Below are 16,996 nucleotides of genomic sequence, written 5' to 3'. Positions count from 1 at the left end.
CAAAAGACTGAAAAAGAATAAAGGTTAGATAAGGAAAATATACATACTAATGTACAAATAAGAATTCACTCCATTTGGCAATTACTACAGATGTGCTTTTAATGACATCATTTCTGTCTTGGATGGGGAATACAGGAGTTGTATCAGCCTTGTACAGAAAAATAACAAATTTGTGTACCTTGAGTTGTAAGCACTCCTTCAGTCTTCTTTTACGTTACTCTTTTCTCCTGAGAGTTCTTTTTCTATACATAATCCCGAGGGCTTCCTTCTTGAACCTTCTCTCCTTTCTCTAGAACTGTTATACTCAGCCAGGTTTCAACTATGGTTAAAATTTGAATATATCATTTCCTACTAAATATCTCCTTCCAACCAGTTCTCAACTGAATTTGAGATCCTATTTCAATCTGCCTAGTGGGCATCCCTAACTAACTTGTCTCAGTCGAGCAAGTAAAAAGTTGATTTTTATTCACATACCTGCTTCAACACCTGGATTTTTCATTTTGACAGTTCAATTTTGTGTCAACGAGGCTAGACAACGGTGACCCAACTGTTTGGTCAAACATTAGTCTACATGTTGCTATGAAGGTATTTTGTAAATATGATTGAAGTCTATAATCAGTTGACACTGAGTGAAGATTACCCTACATGATGTGGGTGGGCCTCATCTAGTCAGCTGAAGGTGTAAAGGACAAACACAGGTTTCACAAAGAAGTTAACTACACGTCAAGACTGTAATAGAAGTCCCTCCCTGAATTTCCAACCTACTGCCCTGCCCTATGTATTTCAGACTTGCCACAATCATACTAACCAATTCCTTAAAATTAATTTCTATTTCTTTCTCTTTCCCTTCCTTCCATCTCTGTCTTCATGTATATACGATTTCCTATTGGTTCTGTTTCTCAAAAGAATACTTACTGATACACACATCCTAATTTAAGCATCATTTTTTACTTCTATCTTTCATTGCCTACTTTAATACACACACACCACAGTAATTCTATCTCCTAAATATCACTTGAATTTTACTGTTCATTCCCAGCACAATCACCAGTGAACACCTAAGAACACTCCCAAACGAAACTTCTAGCATCTACTCTCTCCCATTTACCAATTTTCTGAAGACACTGCATTCTCTCATGCTTCCTTCTGTTTAGAATATATATCCTAGACCTAACTTAGTAAACTCTGGGCTCCGAAGTAATCAATCTGTCTAGTTTGGGGTGCCTGGCTGGGTGACTCAGTTGGTTAAGCATCCGACTTTTGATTTCAGTTCATGTCATGATCTGAAGATACTGGGATCAAGCCCCAAGTCAGGGTCTGTGCTCAGCAGGGAGCCTGCTTGACAATTTTCTTTCCCTCTCTTTCTCCCTCTGCCCCTCCACCCACCTGCACTCTATGAAATAAAAATAAATAAATCGTTAATACATCTGTTAAGTTTTTCCAAATTCTAAAAATCATCGTTAACTCTGTGAATCTACATTATCTTGTTATATGTATATTCTAGCAATTACTATGCTGTAATTTATTTTTATTTTTATTTTTTTATTTTTATTTTTTTTAAAGATTTTATTTATTTATTTGACAGAGACAGACAGCCAGCGAGAGAGAGAACACAAGCAGGGGGAGTGGGAGAGGAAGAAGCAGGCTCCCAGCTGAGGAGCCCAATGTGGGGCTCGATCCCAGAGCACCGGGATCACACCCTGAGCCAAAGGCAGACGCTTAACCGCTGCGCCACCCAGGCGCCCCTTAGTTTTATTTTTAATAACTATGCCAGTGGTATAAGATTAATTCTTATCTATGTCTTCATGTAGATGCGTATTTTAAATGATTCTATTGATTAAAAAGGCAATTTCTCTTTTACAAGGGTAAATCGTAATTCAAAGGTATTTTCGAAGAATAAGCCTACTTTAAGTCAGTGTTTCTTTTTTTTTTTTTTTTAAAGATTTTATTTATTTATTCGACAGGATAGAGACAGCCAGCGAGAGAGGGAATACAAGCAGGGGGAGTGGGAGAGGAAGAAGCAGGCTCATAGCGGAGGAGCCTGATGTGGGGCTCGATCCCATAACGCCGGGATCACGCCCTGAGCCGAAGGCAGACGCTTAACCGCTGTGCCACCCAGGCGCCCCTGAGTCAGTGTTTCTTAAACTAAGGTCTTGAAACATATTTGGGGGCTGTGAACATTTTTTCCCTACATTACAAACTTGAAAAAGTTTATGGGCCTATTTCCACATAAAAATTTAACATTAATCTCACTGAACATAGAAGTCTTTTTTTTTTTTTTTAAAGGTTTCATTTGAGAGAGAGAGAACACAAGCAGAGAGGAGGGGGAGAGGGAGAATTAGACTCCCCATTGAGCAGGGAGCCAGACATGGGACTCCATCCGAGGACTCTGGGATCACCACCTGAGCCGAAGGCAGCCACTTAACCAACTAAGCCACCCAGGCACCCAGCACCCAGGAGTTAAGTCTTCTTGTCTATCCTCAGAACCTAGCATTTCTTTTTTTTTTTTTTTTTTTAAGATTTTATTTATTTATTCGACAGAGAGAGACAGCCAGCGAGAGAGGGAACACAAGCAGGGGGAGTGGGAGAGGAAGAAGCAGGCTCATAGCAGAAGAGCCTGATGTAGGGCTCGATCCCATAACGCCGGGATCACACCCTGAGCCAAAGGCAGACGCTTAACCGCTGTGCCACCCAGGCGCCCCAGAACCTAGCATTTCTAAAACATTGTATACCATAACAGAAGCATGTGTGAAGATGCTGAATGATTATAAGCCTTATCAAAGTTCAAATACTGAACATTTTCATACATGCTATTTCAACTAAACCTCAGGTATTACAGTAACCATTTTACAGATAGAAGAAACTGAGATTAATTATCAAAACACATGTAAAACTATGCTTGGCTTCACAAATAAAAGAATCCAAATTAAAATTAAAAAAAAAAAAACTGAGGTTAAGAGACATACCTAAATTTTTTTCCCCAAATAATAGCATAGATTGAATTTCAAGAGAATTTCTGATTCTAAGTCCTAACAGTCTACCTTCAAATCACACTATGTGCCTATTACTTGATTTAATTTAAAAAAAAAAATGTACCTTTTAACACTAACTTTGTGATGTTCAAGGTTTTAACCAAGATCTCTTTATCAATGCTTTTTCTCTCAGTGACTTCTAATGCCTCCAATTCTTTTCAATCCCCTCCACAAAAAAGACCTCACATTTTGAGATATATATAAATTTTTCCTCTTTCCTTTCCCTTGCACTATCCAAAAGTCTATTGCAGATGGATCTGAATTGCTGTTCAAATGTGAAAGAATACGAATAAAGGATAGAGAGATAAAAGTATTAAGAAGTATGAGTGAGGGGGCACCTGGCTAGTTCAGTCGATAAGATCTGTGTTGTGGGTTCAAACTCTATGTTGAGTGTAGAGATTACTTAAATAAAAAATTTGGGGGGAGCCCGGGTGCCTCAGTCAGTTAAGCATCTGCTTTCAGCTCAGGTCATGATCCTGGGGTCCTGGGATTGAGCTCCACATGGGGGAGGGGGTCCCTGCTCAGTGGGGAGTCTGCTTCTCTTTCTCCCTCTGCTCCTCTCCTGTTTGCTCTCTCTCTCTCTCAAATAAGTAAATAAAATCTTTAAGAGAAAAAAGTCTATTTCTTAAAAAAAATTTTAAGTCCAAAAAATAAAATTGCTTTATTAAAAAATAAATCTTGTAAAAATAAACTGATATATACATTATATATATAATATATAATATATTTTTTTAATTTATTTTTTTAAGGATAGGAAGGGAGAACCACACCATTTAGGGACAGATTTTTTTTTGAGATTTGACAGAGAGGGAGAACAAGCACAAGCAGGGGGACCTGCAGAAGGAGAAGGGGAAACAGGCACTCCACTGAGCAGGGAGCCTTACATGGGGCTTGTTCCAAGGACCCTAGGATCATGATCTGAGCCGAAGGCAGACACTTAAGCTTAACCGACTGAGCCACCCAGGTGGGTGAATAAGAAAATGAATGAATAAGTGAAAACCTCAGAAGAGTCTCAGAAACAACGAAGTAACTGTCTTAGTCCAATTACGCCTTTACTCACGCCTTTACTCACTAATAATGTTCATCCGTAAATGACCACCAAAAAAATGTCCCTCTGAAACCTAAGTAGTTCTTTTTTTTTTTTTTTAAGATTTTATTGGGGTGCCTTGGTGTCTCAGCTGTTAAGCATCTGCCTTCGGCTCAGGTCATGATCCCAGGGTCCTGGGATCGAGCCCCACATCGGGCTCCCTGCTCGGTGGGAAGCCTGCTTCTCCCCCTCACACTCCCCTTGCTTGTGTTCCCTCTCTCAGCTGTCTCTCTCTGTCAAATAAATAAATAAAATCTTTTTTAAAATAAATAAATAAATAAAGATTTTATTTATTTGAGAGAGAGCAAGAAGGAGAGAGAGCACAAGCAGGGCGGGGGCAGAGGCAGAGGGAGAAGCAGACTCCGCACTGGGCAGGGAGCCCAATCCCAAGACCCCGAGATCATGACCCAAGCCAAAGACAGATGCTTAACCAACTGAGCCACCCAGGCGCCCCACCTAGATTCTTATACAATCTCATCCTTTGGCTAAAATGCCACTTAAAATAGTATCACTGTTTAGGTGTTTATAAAATGTCATTTTCTTTGCCACATTAACTTTAAGGTAGACCGGAATGATGTGGAAGTAGGAGCAAGAGGCTAGATATTAATCAAAGTACTCTTTAGAGCTGTGACAGAAAAAAACCATATGGCAGTCCTCATAGTTACCTCCTTATACTCAAAAGAACATACCTCAAAAACAGCAAACAAGTAAGTTCCCAAAGGTTACATCACACACTGGCTCATACTTTCCCCTTTTTATAGCTCTTTTACCTATGATCCTTTTTTTAAAAAGCTACACGCATGATTATGGGTCAAAAAAGAGGACAATGATCTCCTACCCAAACACAATATGATCCCTGTATCAAAAGACTGAAGAAAAATTATGGTAAAACATGAATGTTAAAACAGAAAAATTAATGAAGGGCAACACTTTGAAATACAGAGACAAATACCTAAAAATTCCCTTTGTTCATACAAAGAAACATATGTAGGAAAAGGCAAAACAATGCATATAGATAAGGTTAAAAATATTCTCGATTGCAGCGCCTGGGTGGCTCAGTTGGTTAAGCGTCTGCTCAGGTCATAATTCCGGAATATTGGGATGGAGCCCCACATCGGGCTCCCTGCTCAGCAGGGAGTCGGCTTCTCCCTCTCCCCCTGTTCCTTCTCTCTCAAATATATAAAATCTTTAAAAAAAAATTCTCCATTTACATCTCTTGAAACACATTCCACATATATTTTCTCATTTCAAGTACATATAATTATGTGAGGAATACACACATTTTTTTCCCCATTTTATTTTTTTAAAGATTTTATTTAGAGAGAGGGTGTGCAAGCTGGGGGAGGGGCAGAAGTGGGAGGGGCAGAGAACCCCAAGCCAAATTCAGGCTGAATGACGCAGGGCTCACTCTCAGGACCCTGAAATCATGACTTGAGCCAAAACCAAGTCAGTGGCTTAACCAACTGAGCTACCCAGGTGCCTCTATTTTTCCATTTTAAAGAAAATGGCCTGCCCAAGTTATCACAATAGTAAAGCAAAGAGTAGGATTCAGGTTTTCTGGTTTCTTTCTACTTTTTTCTACCATACCTATAGACAGTGAAAGGAATTTGAATAAATATAAGAAGTCCAGATGTAGAGCGATTATATATACCAAATACTGTATTAAGAGATTTGTTTGTATTATTTAATCCTCACAACCACCCCTTTGATACACTATTGTCTTCACTTGGCAGGTGAAGCTATTCTAAGAAAGAGGTTAGTTAACCTTGTCTAAATTTGCAAAATTAGAAAGTGATAGAGCCCGGTGTGAACTCAAATTCCACAAACTCCATGGCAGAGATTGTCACTTGCTTCCCAATAAAAACACAATGCTGTGTAACTAAAAGACTGAATTCCCTAGGCTTTCTTGTAACTTGATGTGGTCACGTAAGTAAATTTTAATCAATGAGGGCAGAAAGCACTGCACTGCAACTTTCAGAATGCATATTTGAGAGGTATACTATTCCTTGGTCCTTCTTCCATTCTGCTACCTGGAATGTAAATGTTATGGCTACAGCTCTAACCACCACCTGGACTCTAAGGACAAGAGTGAACCCTAGGAAAAGCACCTGTTTGAACTTGAACCCTGACAACTGTGTGGTGCCATGACCTTGGACTACCTACTACCTCCTTTGCTTATGTCAATGATATTCAGGAATTTTTTATTACAGGCCACCGAACTTTACTTTAGCATGGCCTGTCATACCTTGCTCAAGTTATAGGAATGTATTCCCTTAACATCAAAGTTTGCAAATGTCAGCAAGTAGTGATTTTGTTTATAAGAGGAATTTTCTTTTTACACTAACAAGATCATCTTATGTTTGACCCATTTCACTTTTCCATTTATTTTCACAACATCCCTGGAGTATTTCTATATCCCTCCCTCCAAAAAAGGCAAACTGTTCAAAGTTAAAAATTAGTTGTAATCTCAGATCAACTGAAATCTAAGTACTAAACACACAAACTATTTGATTAAATAATACATTCAATTAATATCTGATTCCCTACTATGCACTCTAAAAATATTCTGGTAAACAAAAGACAGTCCCAGCCCTCACAGAGCTAAAAATGATCTGACGTTAAAATCTCACAAGAAAAGATGCTCAACATCAATAATCACTACGAAAATGCAAATCAAAACCACATGAGTAAATCACACACATTGGATGGCTTATTAAAAAACAAAAAACAAATGTTGGGGAGTACATGGAGAAACTGGAAGTCTTGTGAACTGTTACTCAGAATGTAAAACGGTGTAGCAGCTATGAAAAACAATATCGCAGTTCCTCAAAAAATTAAAAACAGAATTACCATATGATCCAGTAATTCTACTTTTTTTTATAACCGAAAGAACTAAAAGCAGAGTCTTCAAAGAGGTATCTGTACACACATGTTCACAGCACGTTACAATAACTAAAAGGCAGAAGTAACCCAAGTGTTCAGCAAAAGATGAATAAATGGTAAAATACAGAATATACATACAATGCCTTAAAATGGAATTAAATTCCAACACATGCTACCACATGGATGAACCTAGAAGACATTATGCACCAATATATAACTGCCAAATTCATAGAAAGTAGAATGGTGATTGCCAGGGGCTGTGGTGTTGGGGGAATCAAAACTTAGCTTTATTGGTATGAAGAATTCTAGAGATTCTAGAGATGAATATGGTGGACAGTTGCACAAGAATATGAACAGTTAATATCACTAACCTGAGTTCTTAAAACATGATTAGGATGGTAAATTTTATGGTGTGTATTTTACCACAATAAAAAGAAAACTGGAGAAGGAAAAAATGTCATAAGTAAATTAACATGCACATTTTTATACACATTCACCTAAAGGATCAGAAAAATATGTTACCTTTACTTAAATTACCTGTAGCTTTGTTACTAAATTTCCCAAAGTAGTCTGTGGTGTATAACACTAACTAAACTTTTATTTAAAAAGTTTTCTCTGCGTGGGGCACCTGGCCAGTTCAGTCAGTGAAGCATGCTACTCTTGATCTCTGGATTCTGGGTTCAAATCCCATGTTGGGTATGAAGATTACTTAAAATCTTCTTTAAAAAAAGTCTTCCCGGGGGCGCCTGGGTAGCGCAGTCGTTAAAGCGTCTGCCTTCCGCTCAGGGCGTGATCCCGGCGTTCCAGGATCGAGTCCCACATCGGGCTCCTCTGCTGGGAGCCTGCTTCTTCCTCTCTCACTCGCCTGCTCTGTTCCCTCTCTCGCTGGCTGTCTCTCTGTCACATAAATAAATAAAATCTTTAAAAAATAAATAAATAAATAAATAAATAAATAAAATAAAATAAAAAAAGTCTTCCCGGAAAAAAAAAATTTTTTCTCTGGAATCCAAATAAAATTTCTAATGATTCCACTTAATGCAGGAATGTTAAATCAAAGTATCTCTAATGGCACAAAATCTGCAAAATCTTCCTGAGATGCACTGCACAGTGTGGCTCCCCAAAGTTCATTTTGTTTAGGGGCGCCTGGCTGGCTCAGTCAGTGAAGCATCCAACTCCTGATCTTAGGGTTGTGAGTTAGAGCCCCAAACTGGGAGTAGAGATTAAAAAAAAAAGAAAGAAAGAAAGAAAGAAATCTTAAAAAAAAAAGTTCATCATGCTTAACATGTTCAATGCTGGGCCTTTCAAATTTTTCTTTCTGGACATTACATTGAAAAATGAGTTAGGATACTATTAATACACTCAAGCTGAAGGCTTGAGATACGGCTAAATAAATCACATGTCGAAGGAATGAGCTAACAACTAAGAACTCAGGAAATATTTGAAGTTTGCTATGCCTACAAACCTGCATGAATTTCCAAGATGTAGCTTCCTGATAAACTATCAAAGTCTGAAATTCTGCCAAATATGGGACAACAGAGCACTGGTGAGAGAGAACTGATGTGATCTAATACAGCAAATCCATGTTCTATTTTGGAGACCTTATTTCTCTATTCGTTAAGAACATGAAGCCAAGAGCTAGTATCAGAAAGGGTTAAAACAGGGGGGTAGGGAGAAGAAAGGGAAAGTAAGGAGCTGAACAGAGTAAAAACATTAAGTGGTAGATTTGGAATTTTTTTTTAAGTTTTTATTTTAATTCCAGTTAGTTAACATACAGTGTTATATTAGTTTCAGGAGTACAATACAGTGATTCATCAATTGTAGAATTTTTTTATTGGTCACAACCTGGTGATGTACTGCCACTTTCAAAAGGTAGTAAAAATTATTTGGGCATATTTGTTACTTTATCAACTGACAAATTGGTTTACAAATACGTTTTACAAGAATAGTAGACTCCTCCAGAGTCTGGGAGAACAGACTGCCAGATGAAAAGAACAAGGATCAATGAAACCTCACTATGAACTCCATGAAGACAGAATCCCTGTTTTATTCTCTATTATCCCCAGCAGGTAACATAGAACCTCATGTATGACAGACAAATGTTAAGGGTTAGGGGTTAGGAATCATTTTAAAGGAGTTTGTTATTGTAAGGCAGTATCAAAAAATAAAAAACAAAAACAAAGCAAAACAAAAAACCCTAAAAAACACAAAAACAAACAAAAAAAATAGCTATTTTCAGTATTTAATACCAGGCAAATATGTACCCCATAAGATCTAAACATAGCTGTCAAAAATTCGTAATTTATCAGGACGCCTGGGTGGCTCGGATGGTGACTCCTGGTTTCAGCTCAGGTCATGATCCCTTGGGCCCTGGGACAGAGTCCAGGAGTTGGGCTCTACGCCCAGAAGGGAGTCTACTTGAAGATTCTCTCCCTCTGCTCCCCTCCTTTCTCTCTCAAATAAATAAATCTTTTTTTTAATTCATGCCTTATCTTTTCTCATAAAAAACAAACAACCCAAGCCTAATGCTACTTTCCATTGCCATGATAGAACTCATCCTTTAATAATTCGCTTTGTTAACAATTAAAGTCAGAGGGGGGAAAAAACCCTCTAATTTTAGTAAAAGAAGTAAAAAAGATATAAGCAGATGGGTTCCATGCAGACTAGGCTCTAAGGGAGTAGAGCTGGCTAACTCTGTGGCTTTTGTCCTCTAAGCCAATTCTGAAAGGAAAAAAACATTGGAAAAGAAAACACTGAAAAAATACCATGGCATGAGTTATCATGCAACCAGAAAATCAGTTCTTTTCTGCAAACCTGCATATGGTACATGAATCTAAAATACATTATGTACAGGTATTCTGAGGTAGTATATTAGTATCTAACAATCCTTAACACGACAAGCAGGAAAATTCCCAAGTAATGAAAGACAATTTCCTCAACATCTGTACCTAATCTGTCCTATTCAACCTCTCTTAAAACAACTGCACATGCCAGTACAGTTAACATTAAATATTCCTATCACAATCTACTCCCAGATTTTAAAGTAACATTAGATTATAATTTCTCAAGGCTCCCTTCCCATATGCTTATGTCTTAATCCCAATTACAGAAAATACTTTGTAAACTAACCTGTCATAAACTCCCTCTACAAATCCACATCACTAAAATACACCCCCAGACTGGTTGTCCGTAAGCAACACACAAACCCTTCCTTTATGTTTAGTTTTCTCTCACTCTTTGCATGTTGTTCCTGGGTACAGAAGTTCTTCCTCCACCCACTTTCACTCAGTTTAGGACTCTACGCCTGCTTCCCAGAAGAAAATGGTAAAAGCTTCTTAAATTGTGGAACAACTGGCTCTGTTCTCTCCCCTCCCTTCCAAGCCACTCCAGTGTTCATGATGTTCTGTCTTTCAGCTCATAGGGAAGGGAGAAGTTGAGAAATCAGTCTAGTGACTTACTCAGTAGCAAATCCCTGGTGGATACAAACTGAGGAAAGCAAAAACCAGGACAGATTTTTTTAAAAGCCATGTTTCCCACGTGCCCCAAACACACTAATGCCTGAAGCTTGGTTGGCATTCATTGGTCTGAGGTAAATAAATAAATATTCTCTTTAGTGTGCTTCCTCATAGTATGGCTAAGAAGGGGTAGAGGATTTATAAAACATTGCTAGTAATTTCCCTCTGGAGTGGAAAAGGGATCTGAATAAGAAGGGAAAGAAAAAAAGGCAAATTTGTTATCACTCTCCACTCTACCCTCAGATTCTACTATATTCAATAGGGAATCTAAGAAAATGAAAAAAAATTTAAAGGTATCCACCAGAAACTAAGTTAAGTGGAAAGTTAGTTGGTAGCCCAAAGTCTAAAGGTTAGATATATACAACTCCTTACCCCCTGCAAGGGGAAGGCGGAACAGAAAAAAAGGATCTTCACTGAGTGGAGGATTCTATGTGACTGAATTTGCTGTTCCCCTTCTTGGCTCTCTGTTCTCAGAATCAGAGTGCCCCCTCCCTGACAAGCAGACTCCAGCACCTGGTGGGGGTAAGAGAAAACAAGAGAGAAAAAAAGGAGACAGAGAAAAATAAACATCAACAGCCATCTTGCCAAACTAACAACTAACCTATTACAGGAAAGAAGGAAATTAATTGCACTAACCAAGATAGAAAGTAATAAACAAAAGATTACCTCTAAATAAAATAGGCCTCCTCCCCTTCGACACACTACACAGTAAGCATTAGAAAAGAAATTTAGCTATGACTGTTAATTTTTTAAATTAGAGGTTGTCATTCTAAAAGTTAGAAAATAAATGTTCAATCTCCGTGACTGGAATTTCAGAGTGTTTTATTCCAAATGAATATCTTGAAGTATTTTGACAATGAACTCTTTTTAAGAAACAGAAAGAAAGACCTTTAAACTAAACCCAATGCTGTGAAAGAAATGAGATCTACGTAGCATTTAAATTTAAATTCTAATGGTTACAGTTAATAATTACAAACTTCGTTAAATATAATAAACATCAAGCCCACAAAAAAAGGAGTATCCTCCATTATTAGGCTGCCCCACGTACTTTCCATACAGATTTAGGATTTAATCCAACTCCCCAAAGATGTGAGAACAATTTACGTAATTAATGGGAAAATAACAGCACGCTGAAAGAATTTACATCGAAGTTACATTCAACACGGTTAGCATAATAACCTCACTCGCTGAATACAATTAACGCCCCATCTCTATTCATACCCACAAATGGGATACAATACTGGGATTACAAATCTGCAATCAGAGATAAGGATACATTAGTAAGGCAAATCTGAAGTTATTATCTCCTAACTATTTTGGGTTTTTTAAAGGGAGAGGGTGGGGAGGCAAGATCTGCATCATGGTCAAATGCTTACAAAAAAAAAAATCAAATAAGCAATTATTTGTCACCCCATTCTTCTTCAGAGGACTATCAAAAGAGAAGGACTGTCACACTTCTAAAATCTTACGCGGAAGGAGGAGAACAGGGAATTTAAACCATACTCAAGCGCAGGACGAACACATCCTCCTCCCTCGGTCACACCACAGGAATGTCTGATGGAAGCAGGGGCAGGAGAGATTACCACACTCGAGGACAGGTTGGCACAACGCGTGTTTTACTCCAACAAGCATTCCCAGGGTTACCACACCCCCTCACAAACAGGGGGAAGCACACTTCACGCCCGAGGTCGCTGCCTCCCTCCAACAGTTCTCCCGTCACACGCACACGGCTTCATCAGCCCCCTCCCAGCACAACGACCGGCCCGGGCTCCCCACGGCCTCCCGCTGCGGAGCGACCCCCCCCCCCCCCGGCCTTCACAAGCCCCGGCCCCCGGCGCTCCCGGCCCAGCTCCCTGCCCCGGCTCGTCGCCGAGTCCCTTCGGCCGCAGTCGCCCACTGGGGGGAGGGGCGCGGGGGCGGGCGCGCCTCCTCCTCAGGCCACTACACCGGGGGAAGGAAGAGATCGCACCGCTCACCTGGCTCGGGCGGCTCCTCCCTCGCTCTCGGCCAGCGGAGCCGAGCTGGGGCCTCCGAGGGAACCGCGGGCTGCCCGGCGGGCTGGAAGTCCGAGAAGGAGAGGAGGGGGAGGGGGTCGGGATGCCGGGAGCCGCCTCCTTTCTCCTCCACCACCGCGGCTCCCGCAGCCAGGCCGGGCGCCCTCGCACACTCGCCCACTTTCTCACAGCCTCGCGGTCGGTCTGGCTCTCCCTCACCCCCAATCCCACACACACTCGCCCCCACCCCACACACACTCACACCCAGCCGCTCCTCGCTCCCTCACTCCCGCACTCGCCTGTAGTGCGCGCGCCTGCGCGCGACCCCGCTCACACACAGCGCGCGCGACGCCGGCGGAGACCGCCCCGCGCTCCCCCAGACCGAGGCGCCGCGCGCCGCCTGCCCGCGTGCAGAGGACCCTCGCGCGCCCCGGCCCCGCCCTCCGGGCGCGGCGGCGCGGAGGGCAGGGGGCGGTGGCCGGCGGGACGAGGGGCCGGGCCAGCCCGCCGAGCCGGGCCTAGCGGATCCAACACCTGCGTCAGGACCCGCCCTCCGGGCTCCGCGTCCCCACTCGCAGCCATCGCCGGCCTCTCGGGTGGTGAAGGGGCGATGGAGCGCGCGCGCCGGGAGGGAAATGGGAGCGCGAGAGCACTTCGAGGACGCGCTTTCCCCACCCGCCCCCAAACCGTCCTCACTAAGGAAGGGAAACGGGTGGGGGGGCGAGGTTTGTTCCCAACTCGAAACCGCGAGATTGATTCCTTCCGTTGTACACCCTCCCCGCCCTCGCATTCCCTCCTCGGGCCCCATTCATCCACACTGTGAACCCTGACGCCAGCCCACCAAGCCTCTTGGGGACAGTGTGCTGTCTGCGTGTCCACGCCTCTGTGTCTCTTGCCCAGCCCAGCCCACCTCCCGCGCAGCCTTTCGGGCGCCCACGCCTAGAGTCCCCTCAAGCCGTGGTCTCCCCCCTCCCGGGGCAAAGATTGGGAACAAAGATCAATACCTATAAGGTCCTTATCCGTGTACGGAATAAAGACACTGCCTCTGTACATTGTGAGGCAAATTTTTAAACTACAGTACATCATATATTCTTAGGGCTTTAAGCAGGTTTAAAGATACAGACAGGGTAGTGTGGTACAGCCAGCTTTGCTACTTGGAAGCCAGTATAAACCTCCAGCAATCAGTTGCTTAACTTCCTCTGAGCCTTTGTTATTGAAAAGCTAAGAGTCTATTCCAAAGGTTGCTGTGAGAATGAAATATATTTAGGAGCATTTTGAAAATCCTCAAGCTGCCTACAAAAATAGAATCAGAGTCTAAAGGAAGCTAAGAATATGAGTATGTTCAGCTACGATACTACTCTGCTAATTTTTCTAGATCATGAAGAATGAAAACAAAGGCAACAGATGACCGTGCTACTTTACATGGCAAATTCATTTCTAAATAACCTTAGTCATTTATTACCACCGGAGATCCCAGATATGAGATACAGTAATGTCCTAACCAGTTTGCCTTCTTGCAAGTCACATTCCATTCTGAATTGCTTCAGCCAACAAATTCTTTTCAGCACTCTGTTCCCAATCTTTTTGGTCTGCTTTTTTTGCTGATTTTACTCAACACTTAGTCCTTTAAAAGATACAGCATAACCCAGGGTGGTAACTTCTGGACTGGATCAGACTTACTTATGTGTTCTTCTAAAGTACCCTGACTTCTCTGTATCTTAATCTACTTGATTACACAAGTTATCTATAAAAAATATTTTATAGAAACTATAAAAGTAGTTACTTCATGAAGTTGGTATAAGGAGTAAATGAGCTAATAAGTGTATAAGACTTAAGGCCTGGGGGCGCCTGGGTGGTGCAGTCGTTAAGCGTCTGCCTTTGGCTCAGGGCGTGATCCTGGAGTTCCGGGATCGAGCCCCACATCAAGTTCTTCTGCTGGGAGCCTGCTTCTTCCTCTCCCACTCCCTCTGCTTGTGTTCCCTCTCTCGCTGGCTGTCTCTGTCAAATAAATAAATAAAATCTTTAAAAAAAAAGAGAGACTTAAGGCTGGCACAAATTGAGTGCTATTGTGTTTACTGCTATTACGTTTTGCCACTGAGAGTAACCTAGGATAGAGTTTTCACAAAGGACACATTCAGAGGATCAAATGTACTATATGACGCACTACCTTCAGAAGAAAGGGGGAAAAGTTTACAGAGGTAAAATGTTGCTATTTATTTCCACCCTGATACTCAGTCTCCTGAAACAAAGTATATTCAACCTAAAGACAAAAGAGAAGCATTTTGTGATCAAGGAAACCTCGATCAGAGAGATATTAACACAATGAGAATCTGGTAAAAGATAAAGGGAGAAATTGACACAGTAAAGAGGTTGCATGACTGGCCCAGCAGATTATCACTAATACCTAGCCCAGCCTTCAGTCCTACTGTTAAAAAACCCAATCCAGGGTAACCATGCATCACCCAGAAAAAGAAGAGTGAAACTCTGAGTAGGGAGTATTAGACTCTTAATTCACTGGCCACCTGCCTTTAAAAAAATTGCTATCTATTCATGTACAATCATTATGTGCCAGACACATCCAAAGAAATTCATAATGTACACAACATTGCTTTCTACTTAAAGTAGTCAGAAAGAAACAAAAAACAGAGCTATGGGTTTTGTTTTGTTTAGATTTTACCTATTTTAGAGTGTGTGTGTGTGTGTATAGACACGTGGGTGGGGGGAGGGACAGAGGGAGCTGGAGAGAGAATCCTCAAGCCCACTCCCCGATGAACAGAGAGAGCAATGTAGACTCAATCTCAGGAATCTCAGGACCCTGAGATCATGAACCCAGCCAAAATCAAGAGTCTGACACCTAACCTACTGAGCCACCCAGGTGCCTGAAACAGAACTATGTTCTTAAAAAAAGAAAAACCAAGGAGGAGCGCCTGGATGGCTCAGTTGGTTGAGGAAGTAACTCTTGATCTTGCAGTTGAGTTCAAGCCTTTAAGCTGAGTTTGAGTTTCCTTTAAAATAGAGAGAGAGAGAGCTTGTCTTGGTTTAATTGTGCGCCACTCATTTTTAACCATTAAATTAATATTCTTCAGCCAGTTGAATCCCTTGAGAAGACATAACTAGCCTAGCAGCTTTGGAGTCAGATAAATTTGATTTTAAATCCCAGCTTTATTTATTAGTGGCATGTGATTGTTGCTTAAGCTCTATAAGCCTGTTATCTCATCAACAAAATAAAGATGAAGTAACTCAAATACAAGGTACTACATAGTAAGTGCCCAAAATTTTAGCTATTGGAGCAGCTGGCTGGCTCAGTAGGTAGGACATATGACTCTGGATCTTGGGTTTGTGAGTTTGAGCCCCACATTGGGTGTAGAGATTTAAAAATAAAATCTTAGGGGCATCTGGGTATCTCAGTTGGTTAAGCCTCTGCATTCTGCTCAAGTCATGATCTGAAGGTCCTGGGATCAAGCCCCATGTCCAGCCCCAGATGGGGCTCCCTACTCAGCAGAGAGTCATCTCCTTCCTCTCCCTCTGCCCCTCCTTCCACCAGTGCTCTCACTCAAACAGACAAAGTCTTAAAAAATAATAAAATCTTGTATGTATATTGGGGACAGCTGGGTGGGCAGTCGGTTGAGTTCTGAGTTCAAGCCCCGTGTTGGACTCCATGCTGGGCCTGGAGCCTACTCAAAAAAATTGATTAGCGACATCTGCGTGTCTGCCTTCAGTTCAGGTCATGATCCCAGGGTCCTCATGCTCTCTCTCTCTCTCTCAAATAAGTAAATAAATAAAATCTTTTTAAAAATATATGTAAATATACAGATATAGATACAGGCTATTATACAAGACTAACTGATAACAAAAGTCAAATATCAAAGGGAAGTTATACAATGTTTAGATATGTGTAATAATAGTACAAATAGTTACCTATTTACTGCATGTCCCAGTGCATGAGTAATACAAGACTGAATTGAAATACATCTTTTACCTAAACCAAAACACTTCCAGATTTGTGTTCTCCTTCCTAGACACATTAGAATCAATGAGGATCTTTTGAAACTGACTTAATCAGAATTTTTGGGATTTGGATCCAGGCACCACAGGCACCAGTATTTTCTAATGCTCTCTAGGGAATTCTACTACACAGCCAAGTTGAACCAAGGTTTAGATAACAAACATGTTAAAATTAACTATATATGACTGTATTGAAATGTGCACATTACCTAGATACATTACATTTAATCAACCAGATTAGCTGGTTCAGAATATGATGGCTAGATTCGCTGCAAAATGCACTCTTATTTTTTTTTTTTTTTTTTTAAGATTTTATCCAGGGCACCTGGGTGGCTCAGTAGGCTAAGCAGCTGCCTTTGACTCAGGTCATGATCTCAGGGTCTTGGGATCAAGTTCAGCATCGGGCTCCCTGCTGGTTGGGGAATCTGATTCTCCCTCTGCCCCTCTCCCCAACTCGTTCACTCTCTCCCTCTCTCTTTCTCT

General features: G+C 41.3%; 1 protein-coding gene across 21 annotated transcripts in view; it reads right to left on the bottom strand.

Annotated features, from left to right (window-relative positions):
- The window catches only part of RIMKLB (ribosomal modification protein rimK like family member B), an 86,366-nt gene that overhangs the window by 52,678 nt on the left and 16,692 nt on the right, over nucleotides 1–16,996 (bottom strand). For 6 of the 21 annotated variants that reach the window (XM_048216544.2, XM_048216545.2, XM_048216546.2 and 3 more), the window contains exon 1: nucleotides 12,808–12,954. The exons of 1 other annotated variant lie outside the window; for it this stretch is intronic. The gene's annotated coding sequence lies outside the window, so the exon portion shown is untranslated. Of the gene's footprint in view, nucleotides 1–11,983; nucleotides 12,223–12,490; nucleotides 12,955–13,042; nucleotides 13,217–16,996 lie in introns of those variants that run through there. 14 more of the 21 variants (XM_048216547.2, XM_048216542.2, XM_048216543.2 and 11 more) reach the window with 9 other exon arrangements.

Source organism: Ursus arctos, unplaced genomic scaffold (genome assembly GCF_023065955.2).
Source record: "Ursus arctos isolate Adak ecotype North America unplaced genomic scaffold, UrsArc2.0 scaffold_26, whole genome shotgun sequence".
Classification (NCBI taxonomy): Eukaryota; Metazoa; Chordata; class Mammalia; order Carnivora; family Ursidae; genus Ursus; species Ursus arctos.
This window is presented reverse-complemented; position numbering and strand designations above follow the sequence as displayed.